The sequence below is a fragment of the Castor canadensis genome, chromosome 16 (genome assembly GCF_047511655.1).
Source record: "Castor canadensis chromosome 16, mCasCan1.hap1v2, whole genome shotgun sequence".
Lineage (NCBI taxonomy): Eukaryota > Metazoa > Chordata > Mammalia > Rodentia > Castoridae > Castor > Castor canadensis.
In genome coordinates, this window is record NC_133401.1 from 26,204,956 (window position 1) to 26,217,735 (window position 12,780).

A 12,780-nucleotide genomic window follows, 5' to 3' on the forward strand; every position below is an offset into this window, starting at 1 on the left:
ACCTATCCATGTGCTAGGGCAATGGTGTGGCTGGATATTCAGACTTGAAAGATTATAAGGGAAAATGACAAGAAGGAAATTGTGTAACAGGGACATGGCCAACCACTCTGAGTATAAAAGGAAGTGAAGATATTTCCATCCTGTGTGATGCTCAACAAAGGGTGACCTGCAGAGGAGAAATTTGACAGGATGACAGTAATCCTGTTCCACAGATGCTCATTTGTTTCTTTCTCCATCACCCCTGTCATCACTCAGTGGGCCAACGATGAAAGGGGCCATGGTGTAAGGGATGGAGATTATTCAAGGGCTCTGAAACATGGACTTCCCATTCACCAATGCTGACCTGCTTACAGGTCACCACTGACTGCCCAATCTGCCAGCAGCAGAGAGACACTGATGTGACACTGCTCTCTGAGGTGACCAGCTGGCACCCTGTTGACAGGATGGCTATATTGGACCCTTCCATCAAGAAGGGACAGAATTTTGCTCTTACTGTAAAGACACCCTCTATACAGATGTTCCTCTCTTCCCAGCATACACTGCTTCTGTCAGAATTACCACCCATGGACATACAGAATGCATTATCAATTCTCATTATGTTGTCACTCCAGTTATGAATTTACCTCCTCACATTTGGTGAGTCCAGTGTTCTTGCACATCCTCCATATTCCTGAAACAACTGGCTTTGTGAAATGTTGGAAATCCCTTTTGAAAACCCAGTTCAGAGTCAGCACAATGGAGAAGGGCTGAGGTAGGCATTGCTTTATTCTCCCCACTTAACTGTCTCTTCCCCTTCTCACAGTTCCTCCCACTCAACACTACCATTGACCTCACTGCTGTTGGATACATGAACCACTCAATTTACTCCACCTCCCTCCTCAGATCCTCCTTGTGTACGTTCAGAATGGAAAAGTGTAACCTGTGACAGCAAGATTTGATGGGACTGTGACTCCTCTAGGCTGAGGTGGTGGTGAGGGGACTCTGTGACTCAACAGGCAGGACCCTTGTCCACATGGGTAAAGGACTGTGTGGCCAAATGCTGCTTATAATGCGGACAGAAGAGGTTGTGGATTTGTGGCTTCCTCTTCTTCCCTCTTTTGGTCGTCTCTTTTGCACACAGGTTTGCCTGGTTTCTCATCTCAATCTCCTCCCTCCCCTCATCCAGCAATGTTTGTCTCCTTAGGCAGGTACAGGAATGGAAAGGGGTGAGACTCTTCTCAGATGTTGCTGATTAGTTATAAGACAAATATCTTTAGGAGAACGCCCATCCAGGGTTTGTCTGGCCATCTCAGGACATTTCTGTGGATGCAGAAGCTGCATAGTCTTGTTCTCTCTGATGCGGACATTCCTACACTGTGACTTCTTATTTCCTGCCTTCTATCCACCCCATGTAGAGAGAAATGGTGCTGAAAATGTCTGATGGTTTCACTAGGGCTGGATCCTGAATTAGGATCAACTCTGCAGTGAGAGAACTTGGATTACACCAGACCCTTGACTTTGCTGCCTGAGTTTCTTAAGTCAGTCTGTGGATGGGTCAGTACATAGGGCATTGTAATGCCCAGTGACCAACAGATGGCTGTCCATGGGTGAAGTACCCAAGCACCCTGTAGGTCCATGAAGCAGTTACTGTGGTCTGCAGTTTCTCTTCCCTCTTGCCAACTAACAACCACACAGCCAAGATGATCTTAGTGGTGGGGAAGACGTGGGTCTCTTGGGCATGGTTCCACCTGGATAGGGGACATACCACTCCCATGCCACTACTCTCTTTCTGCTGTAGAGGGAAACATAGGACAGGGAGCCTCTCGTGTCACTAAGATGTGATACCTGGAGAGGTGAGTTGTGTGATGTGGAATTGATCTTCTACTCTCCTTAATGTGGCCACTTTTGGGGTTTTTCTTTATTTATGATTTGGGTATTCACCTGATCCCACAAAGTTTCTCTCATCCTTCTGTGTTTGTTCAAAACAATTATTCTCCAGGGTTTGTGTTGATGGTTCCTATGGTGTCCTTCGCTGATGTCACTTTTAGTTGAAAATTTGTGTTTTCTATTCTATTCTCACCTAGACAGGACTTACCTAGGCTGGATAAGTAGTCAGAGATCATGTTATTAGGAAACCATAAAGTCAAACTAGATGTTCAATACATACTTGGGCTGCAGAAATTCCCAGCTTACTTCAACCCCACCTGAGTATGTTGTATGCCCACTCAAGGTAGCTTACAAAATAGAAATGACTCTAGCAACAGGTGCACTAAGAGACATCAAAGGAAAGGCAGCAAGAGCTTCACCTGAATTCTAGCAGCTCCTGTGGCTTCACCTTCACCACGACCTCCCCATAGCAACTTGATGTTACCACTGTGAAAATTACATAGGATTCTTTCATTTCTTTTAACATAGGTTTTATGTTGGGAATGCTTCCTAAATAGCAAATTTTGTATCCTTTGGTTGGTATTGGAATACATATTCAGGAATTCAGTTTATATTTCATTTACTCAAAACCATTTTGAAAATTGATCCTCATTCTTGTTTTCAGTTTTTGTTCATATGTTTTCTCTTCTCTGTGTGTAATATTTCAATATACACATATAATACCACGTTTTCTTTGGTTGTTGCTAGATAGAATTTTGTACTGCAAAGTTCTTGGTAATATGAACAGCACTCCTATCAATATTCTTGTGATTGCATCCTGGTGCATATATTTGTATTTTTATCTAGAGTGTGTACCTCAGAATAATTGCTGGTGATTCTCTTCCCATTAACTGCATGATGCCAATCTACTTTGTTAATTGATTTAGCCAATTCTATGAATCTTTAATGCAATGGTTTTATGTTCTCATTATGGTCTCCAATAGGATGTTCCTAATTTTATTTTCCTCTATATGGGAAGGACGGGTTTTTTATATATTATTTCATTGAAATGATGGCCAAACATCAGGACATAATTTTTCACAAACAGAAGGAATATATGCACACATTGAGGATGCCAGAGAGACATGGTGCCGCTGCCTCACATTCCCTTGGGAAAGACACTTCTGCACCTCATTTCTCAACTCCACATCTATTGAGACTACACTGGCACCTGGGATTTGGTACAGGGATGACTCACACCACAGAAATCAGCAAATGCCACACAAAAGGACATTTTTCAAACATTGTATTTATCAAAGTGTGGTTTCCCTTGTCCAGTAGGTGGTTACATCAAACACAAATGTGTCCATCTGAAATGGGTACTGGAGAGACTCCACAATGTCATCACAAATAGAGGATTTTTTTTTGTTAAGATTCTGATTTAAACTCGGAACTTCATGCTTTGCAAAGCATTTGCACTACTGTTTGAGCTATAACTCTCATCCATTTTGTTATGGTAGACAGAACCTCATGCACTATTTGCCCAAGATGGTCGTGATCCATAATCCTCCACATCTCAGTTTCCCAAATAGTTAGGGTTACAGGCCTGAGTTGCTGGTGCCTCAGAAGAATGGAGGGTCTTATGGAATCATTCTTCATTTATCTATATTGGGTTGAAATCTGAGTTTGTCCCATTTTCAGCAGATTCTGACTTGAGCAGTAGAAATGGAGACTCAAGAGCACACATTATGGAATATGGTAATTCCTCAAAGTCAGATATTACCTGAAGTGCAGCAGATAGGTGAAGACTGTAGAGGTAAAACAGGGTGGAAAAAGAATGAGCCAGCATTGAGGGGCAGATGTCACAATTTAGTAGAGGTAGAGTTCTCTAAACAGAAAATCCAGAAATTCTCTTATCTTAACCATGTCACCCCAAGTGATTCGGAACAGAGAGTCCACCCAATTTATGTCCCACCTTTTCTCCCAGAATCACCTTCTCCTGTAGGATTCATCTCCAGGACTCCACCAGTCTGTGTGCCCTGCTCTCTTTCCTGTTTACTTCCTCCTTGCACCTTGTGTCCTTCTCTGGCTGTGCTGAGTCTCAAATAACAGAATCCCAAGGACCACGAGGACCAGCCCAGCCATGCACACAAGTATGAGATTCTCCACTGTGTAATCCTGGAACTCTGAGTCTGGGGATTGTGGACAAAGGGACAAAGAGGACGTGAAGGACAGGGAAGTCCAAATGACCCCAGGCACATCCACTTGGGGCATCTACCTCCTGGAATGGAGCTGACCTTGTGAGTCCCATAACTGAAAATTCTCCTTAATCTCCCATCATGAAGTCTGGCATTCTGCATGTTGGGCTGAGTACTGAGCTGTTCCTGAGAACCAAAGCAGAGAAGTAGGATCTGTGAAGGGTTTAAGGACATGAGACTTTTCCCTGGTCTTCACAGTCTTATGTCTTATCCTCATAACATAACTTTATGCAGATCCTGAATGAACCCTTTCCTTGATATAGCAGGGTCCTTTCAGTTCTCCTCATTGTGCTTTTCTAGGGTCATATATTATATGTACTCAATTCAACTTTCATTTATTGATTTACTTTTTTATTTCATTTTTAGTTTTTATTGTTCATTTATTCACATATGCGTACATTGTTTGTGTTATTTATCCCCCTAACCCCCTCCATCCTCTCTCCCCCAGTTCTACTTTCTGAATCACTGAGGAGCAATTAATATGTTTCTGGAGAGTAGAAAAAATTTCTCTTACCCAGAAATAACAAGTAGTCCCATGCTTTCTGTTCACTTTATGATGCAGGACCATAAGCTAATTCTCCAGCAGATGAGTTTCCACTTTGTGAACCGCTGAGAATTTAGGGTCCAGGAGTAAGGGATTGGTACTCACAGATACTAGAAGTCAGGAGCAAAAGGGGTGACAATCAGAGCAGTCTCCCCTGAGCCCCACTCCAGCCAATTCCCTGGATCTTCACCACCCATGTAACCTCTCATTACCCCGTAGTTATGGAGGTAGTAATACAATAGAATTATGTGTGCACTTATTATGTGTGCATGCATTTTACATACCAACACTCAATGCATACATTTTTATCAAATAGTATTTTTAAGTCAAGTTCATTAGCATATTTCTGATTTCCTGGATTGTGAGTGCATTTCGATAGAATACATGCATATGGAAATTTCACAATGAAACCTCCTGTGTAACTGTCATAAAGTAACAAGATGTCTTTTTTTAAATGAAGGACAGGAAGGTAAAACAGGTCTTGTCCAATGGTGGGTACGAGTGGGAGGGGAAGGCATATGGAAAGGGTAAAGAAAGGTGAATATGGTGGAAGTATTTTGTATTTGTGTATGCAAATAAAACAATGAAACCTATCAAAATTATTCTGAGTAGGGAAGAGTGAATAAAGGAGAAAGATGGAGGGGTGATACTAATTTAGATATATTGTGAGCAGTTATGTAAATGTCACCATATACCTCCTATGCCCGACAACTATAATATACTAATAAATAAAAAAACAGAAAAAAATATGGCAGCCAGGCCAGATGCCTATAATTCAAGCTTCTAGGTAGGGTAAGAAAAGGGGGATCATGGTTTGAGGCCAGTACAGGCAAATCATTCATGTGACCTCATCTCCAAAACAAGCAGAACAAAATGGAGTAAAGCAGTAGAGTGCCTTCTTTGCAAGTGTTGAATCCTGATTACAAACTCCAGTCTCAAAAAACAAACAAAAACCCCAAAGAATAAACCTGGCACAACATGCTAGTGAAATATTAGTTAGGTGGCTGAATATTTCTAACTAAAGATTCTGCATGCTATGGTTTGAATATTTGTGTCCTCTTTAAAATTCACATGAAAACTCAGTCCCAAGAGGAACATTAGAAAGAGGCAATGTTTTTAGGTGACTAGACCACAAAAATCTCCAATTAATGCACAGTTCAGTGCTCCTGTGAAGGAGTCAAGGCGCAGTGGCATGGCCCCATCTGCCTCTCTGTTCTTCCTGCCAGGTGAGGAGTCCCCCATCTGGAAAGCACAGTGTTCAAGAAAACAGAGACTGGGCCTTTGTAGACACCCAGCTGCCTGTCAAGACCTTAGACTTCCTTCTTCCACAAGCAGGAGTAATGTCCAGGCTGCTTACCTGCCACCCAGTCTCAACTGCAGGAAAGCAGATTCACTCCAAAATCTCAGCAAGGAGTGAGCCTCTGTTGGTGACTTCATTTTATTCATCTGACACCCACTTCTGAATTCCAAACTTGAGAACAGTAAAATAGTCTTTGAAACTGCATAGTTTTAATTCACTGAACTTGCAGAAATTTGTTATACCGGCACTAGCAGACAAACATTTCATATCCAGCTCAAGGAACAGCAGTGGAATGAAGTTAATGAAAGTGTTTGTGTGTGTACCTGGTTCTGTCTTGTTGCAATGCTCTCACTGTACTGACTGGATGACAGTTGCATCCAACAGACAGAAGCTCATTCCCTGGTCAATGGGATTTCTCTAAGAACTCCTCCAAGAATTTCTTCTTCCTTTCTTATTCATCTCTTCTTCAGTAAATATTGGAGCTAGAACCAATGCTGCATTTTTTCAGGGCAGGGGATCTTGTTAACTCTCCTGTTCCTCTTTGAGGAAGTTAGGAAGTCTTGGCTGTAGGAAACTAGAGCCCAGAGTGTTTTTTGAGCCCCTTCTGCTGTTGTAGAGTTTGGGGATCAGTGAGGGAGGATGACAAGGCCAAGACAACAGAGCAGGAAGGTAGCTGAGCCAACACTCAAACTCAAGGCTTCTGCTTCCTAGGTTTCCACAACAAGGAGAAGAGAGTTCTTGGCTCCAAGTTTTGGAATCTTGTTCTGTGGATGAAGGGCACCTGCTTTGCAGAGTTTGCTGGAAAAGAGGACAGGAGAGGAAAGAGAGGTAGGCAATCAGGCCCTCTGTCTTCCACTCTATGGAGGTTTCTTTGAGGTTGATCAGGACCCATAACTTACTTTTCCCCCTAATTCTGAGTCTTGTGAGTCACAGGATGCCCTTTTAGAGTCTTCAGTGGAGATGACTTCCTCCACGGGACCTCATCTGTGAAGAGAGGATGGGAGATGCTGGTAGAGAGATCACTGTGGGTGAGAGATTAGGAGGGGATCCTAGGAAATGCACTAAGGTAAAGGGGCTGATGCCACCGCTGACCTCCTCACCTCCCCCTGGGTCTGTACCGACCTCTTCTTTTATCTGTTTGGCTGCATAGTCACTTCAGTGTTGGCCTCCATGCAAGATGAGGAGGAATTAGAGGAGTCCTGCCTGACATTCTGCACCCTGACATCTCTGTCATGCTCAGTCTCTGTTTTCCTCTCTCTGCTTCTCTGTGCTTGTTTATTTCCATCATCAGCAGAATGTTCCTCAGATATAAGTAGGATTCAGTTAGTTTGAATCACAAAACATGGGACAGATATGAGCCTCGCTCTCCTGTGATAGATGCCGGGGGTCACTCGGGGATAACCAGGCATAAGGAGTGCCATTGAAGGAGCCATAGCATCTGTAGATCCCTCTGTGGGTCACAGGACCTAGAGGTAAGTCAGCCTGGGATGTACCATTGTGGCTCTGCACTGCAGGGAGCCAGTGTCCCTGGGGCTCCACATCCCTGGACAGATGGTACATGCTAATGAATCCGTCAGTATTGTAGGACAAGGTCACATTCTCTCCTGACCTTACCACAGGGCATGTCTTGGCTGAGAGAGAAGGATTTTTTAATTGATATGGAAGAAAAAGAGGCTGCTTAGTTAAGGAGGCTATTCCTTATCACTGTGCCCTTCATTCATGAGCTGACATCTCTCTCTTCTTTCTCCCAAGAATTATCTACCATGTCCATTTATCTGGTTCTACTTTCTCTGTCTCTCTAGGTCTCTGACCTCACCCTTGTACCCCAGTCTTTCCTTTTCGATGTATTTTACACTCTGCCTCTACTAACATTGCTTGGTTTCATCTTTCTTTCTTTATCTTTCAATTGAAGTCTCATTTTTCCTAATGTCTCTGTCTTTATGCACATTTATTTATGTCAACCCATCTATTTTTTAGAAAATGGAATGCTTCTTGAAGGTATGTATCTTCCTTACACAGGTTCTGTGCTGTCTGCATGGTTCCAATTGTAACATATGTGCTGCTAATGCGAGCACTGTCTATCCATTATCTATCCATGTACCTATCTATTATCTATCTATCATCTATTTATTTATCAATCATCTATTATCTATTTATCAATTTATCTATCATCTAGCTCTTCATACCTAACATCTGTCATCTATCACAATGTATTTCTCTCTAACTCTGTCTCTGTAGCTCTCTTTTAGAATTTCTATCACCACATCTTTGTCTTTTATCTTTCTGTTTTTCATTCAGGCCCTGAATTTTAGGACTGTTCTTTGCCACTATATGTCAGTCTCTCCACTTCCTACACCCTATACTCCCTTTCTTGCTCTGAGTCTTTCCTTCAGCTCCCAACTCCTGGCTCATTCTGTGTGTGCATGCATGTGTGTTTGTATGTCTTTGCTTTTCATTGAGTCTGCTTCTCATTGATTGTGTATCTTTTCCTCAGTCAACCTATAACATCTGGGGTCACTTTGGAACATGGATCTGGGAAATCAGGAGACACAAAATCATATAACACACAGGTACTGTGTTCTGCTCCTTCACCCCAAACCATGCTATTCTGGGACAAATTATGATTCAACCACATGGAATGAAAAAGTGTTAAAATGAACCCATATCTGTGGGTGACTCCTGGGCGAAGGCCTCAGGATCCATGGGGAATCAGCCTGAGAGCTCAGTTCAGCCCTAAACTCATGTCAGATCTGTGACATGTCTGGTTCTTCTTGTAGAGAAGAGAGGATAAAAATAAAATGAAAACTCAACTTCTGAACTCTCCCAGAACTCTGAACAACATCACCGTAGAAGACCCTGCTCTGTGGTGCATAGTTATCTGTTAATATATTCCATTTATGACTCCTCTGCATTGTTCATGCATACCTTGTTCATTGTCTCTGCTGATAACACCTTCATGAAGTCTGTCTCTATCCACAAGAACTCCACACTCTTCTTCCTCAGTCTTCTCTCCCCCCAATTTTAACAATTTTAGTGTGTTTCATTATGCTGTTTCATACATATATAATGGGGGGTGCCCACATCTACAAGAAGACTTTCCTCTCATCACATAAACATGTCACTTCTTCCTACAACAAAATATGACATTTGAGAATGTTTTTATTGTTGTGCTGGGTTGGGGTACATTGTGGCATTTACAAAATTCTTACAATGTATCAAATATATCATACTTGAATTCACTACCTCCCCCCCTCTTTTATACCCCTCTCACCCTGTCCTTGGAATAGTTTCAACAGGTATCATTTTTACATTTACATACATGTGTACACATTTTTGCACCATATTCACCATCCTATGCCATTTTACAACCACCACCACCTCCCACTGGTACCACCCCCTCAGGGCAGGACCTATTCCACCCTCCTGTTATCCAATTTTGTAGGAGAAAATAAGAAAAAAAATGAATAAGAGGAACTTCCCAGATTTTGAGCATGCAAAATTAGTTGCTAAAACAAGTCAAATAAGATGGCGTAGTGGGCAGGATGCCTGGGAATGAAGTAATGTAATGTGGGAAGTGATGTTAGGAAGAGGGTGCAATGGGACTTCTCTGTTTTCACAAAAACTCCCAAAAGAAATTGAACTAAACACAGGCAAAAACACCATAGAGAATATCTTAGAAATTGGAGAGAAGTCCTGGATAGCCTTAGATCACAGAATTGAGAAAATCCACAACAGAACAGGAAATGGAGTGATACTCTTGCAACACACTGCCCCTCTTTCTTGTCCTGTGCAGGGCTGCATGATAGAAATCCCTGTGCCCATGGTTTCCACATTGGGAAGGGTAAGTTAGAGGCAGATGTTTGTCTTCCCCACAACTTTGGAAACTTTTACAGGAAGCTTGCATGGGAAACTCTGTGGGTATTGACAGGGCAGGCTGACCAAGGGCCATTTGGAGAAAGGGGTGGGGCACACAATGGCTAGTGCAAAAATCTTGGAATATGGCTTACTTTAAGCCAATGTAGATGCTTCATAAGAGAAAAGAGCCAACAACATAAAACTCCAACCAAGAGTGACTCTTAGCCAGGGAGGACATTCTGTCAACACTCCTCAGTCAGAGACAATTACAGAGCCCATCCAGAAACCACACCTGGTGGCAGAGTGCAGCCAGTCATCTCTCTGGAGCACAGAGCACAGCCAGCAATGACATTTGTCATTAGAGAACAGGAATGAAATTAGTCCAGCTAGAGAACTGGACACCAAAGCCTACCTGTCCAGGGTTTCAGATGTCTGGCCCATCTAGAATCTCAGGCTAGACTAAATGATAAAGATCTATAATCAACAAAATTTTTCTGAAAAAGTCAGAAGAAATGGGTCGCCTCCTTAAGTGTTCAGGTGTAATGTAAGGACACAGGTCTATGAATATTCAGGGAAATATGAGCAGAGAAAAGAAACTAATAAGCTCCAGTAAGAGTGCCAGAAATAACTCAGAGTAATTATTTAATGAAGGTAAAAGTACTATGAGAGAGTACAGATAGAAAGTGCATTGCCATTTGCAAGTAAGTTATTGAAGAGCACAAGTAGTTTTACAATGAAATAGAAATAAAAGAAGAAAGAAAATAGGTAAATTTTAATTTTAAAAGAAAAATAGAAAATTTCATCAGTAGACTTGATCAGAAAGAAGCATTAGTGAGCTCAGACATGACATTTGAAAATACCCAGTCAGATGCACAGCCACAGCAAAAACCAAACAAACAAACAAATGAAAAGGAAATGAACAAAAATTACACAATTTACTAGATTACACCAAACCAAGAAAATTTCTGTCATTAGAATTGAAGGGAGAGTTCAGAAAACAAAGGAGAAAAAAAGTTATTTAGAGAAATAATCAGACAAACATTTCCAGACCGCAAGAAAGATACAAACATCCAGTGACAAGAACATCAACGGACACAGATAAAAATAAATCCAAACAACATGGCCCCAATTAGTATTATCACCCAACCATCTAAGTCAAAGACAAAGAGAGGATCCTGGAATCTAAGAAAAGCTAAGCGCACATTAAGGAATTTTAACATGGCTAGTGTTAGACATCTGAGAAAAACCTTAGATGCCAAGACAGAGAGGAATGATGTATCCTAAAGACATAAGGGAAAATGCCTACCAGGAATTATGAACCCAACAAAGCTGTCCTTCAGAAATGAAAGCGTGTTAAAGACTTTCTCAGAAAAACACACTGACGGACTTCATCACCACCAGACCTGTCTCACAGGAAATGCTAAAGAGAGTTCTTCAAGCTCAAAGGAGGGGATGTCAATAAAGCACAAGACTCTCTGAAAGCATAACCCCCCTTGGAAAAGTATAAAAAGTAAATAGAGTGCATATTAGAACCACTAATAGTGTAATGGTGGAGCCATGAAAGCTAAAACAAGAAAACAATAACTTCAATCATTTGTTAAATTATGCACAATCTAAAAAGTCATACTTGTGAAAAAAAGACCTAAAAATATATGGCAGATGGGTAAGAAGTAAATACAATTAGAGGCTTTCTCTTTGTTTGTTTGTTAGAATGAAAGTTGGAAACTGTCTTATTTATCTGCTGAGTGGCTGGATGCGTCTGGGACAGAGTTGGGGCCCAGTTTCCCAGGACCCCTCTTTCCATTTCACAAGACATTCATTTACAAGGGTATCATAATCAACCCACCAGACCTGACCCTGTGCTGTCTGCCTTCCTGTACAGGAGTATCTTTCCATTTGGGGTGGATGGTGACCTAAAGTTTGGGAACACACTCACCTACTTTGTGCCCAGATCCTCTGGATCAGAAAGAACCCTATAAAGAAAGAGAAAGAGTCATGATGGATGATGCATGTACTTACAAAACCCAAAGCCTGTATCCCTTCTGTCCCTTCTTGGTGTGATCTCTGGCAGCTGCACCCTGTTCTAAAGGTCAGCTCTGCCTTCAATGTCCACCCCCACTGTGGAAGTAGTGCTCTCTTCTGAGCCAGGGCCAGCCTCCCAGTATGACATTTCCACTCCAATGCTCCCTATCCTTCATTACCAGCAGGACTCACCAGGACACAGCACAGTGATGAGTGTGGGCAACATGGTGCTGACCCTCCTGATTGGGGGTGGCAGGTCAGCAGAAGTGCATAGGATATTGTGAGGGGCCCAGCTCATCTGGTTCGCCAGTTGACCACATCACGGAAAGATGACACACATAGGCTATTATTGCCTAGCATGTGGCTGAGTGAGGAAGATGGCTTCCTGGAAATTGTTCAGATTCAGCCATCTCTTCTCAGCATGTACCCTGGCTGGAGATGGAACAGATCTTAGACCCAATCTCTTTTGTTGAGAATGATCAAATTTTGTAATTGAATCAAAAGCTTTTCTTATATTTTTACTTAGATTGTTTATATATTGGTTTTATTTGTATGTATTAATTGTACAATATATTGGGTTTCATCATCACATTTTTATATAAAGTACTCTGATTATTTTTACCCTATTATCCTCTCTTGTTACTCCTCCTCAGTTGAAAATCATCTCCCTTCTTCTTTTATGTCTTAAAAATATAGATTCTGCATGTGAGAAAAACTAAGTGGTATTTGACTTTCTAGGTCTGGTTTATTTTACTTAATGTAAGAGTCTCCAGTTCATCCATTTTCCAAAAAAGTTACATGATTTCTTATTTGTGAATGAAACTCAATTCTGTTTATATATCACATTTTCTTTATCCATTCATCTGTTGATGGGCATCTAGGCTGATTCCAAAGCATGGCTACTGGGAACACCAATAAACATGGGTGCCCATGTCATTAGCAATCATCAGTCCCCA

At 41.7% G+C, this 12,780-nt stretch overlaps 1 pseudogene; it reads right to left on the reverse strand.

The window, feature by feature from the left end:
* Window positions 1-7,921: 7,921 nt before the first annotated feature.
* LOC141418311 (U6 spliceosomal RNA) lies at window positions 7,922-8,022 on the reverse strand (annotated as a pseudogene).
* Between the last annotated feature and the right edge of the window lie 4,758 nt (window positions 8,023-12,780).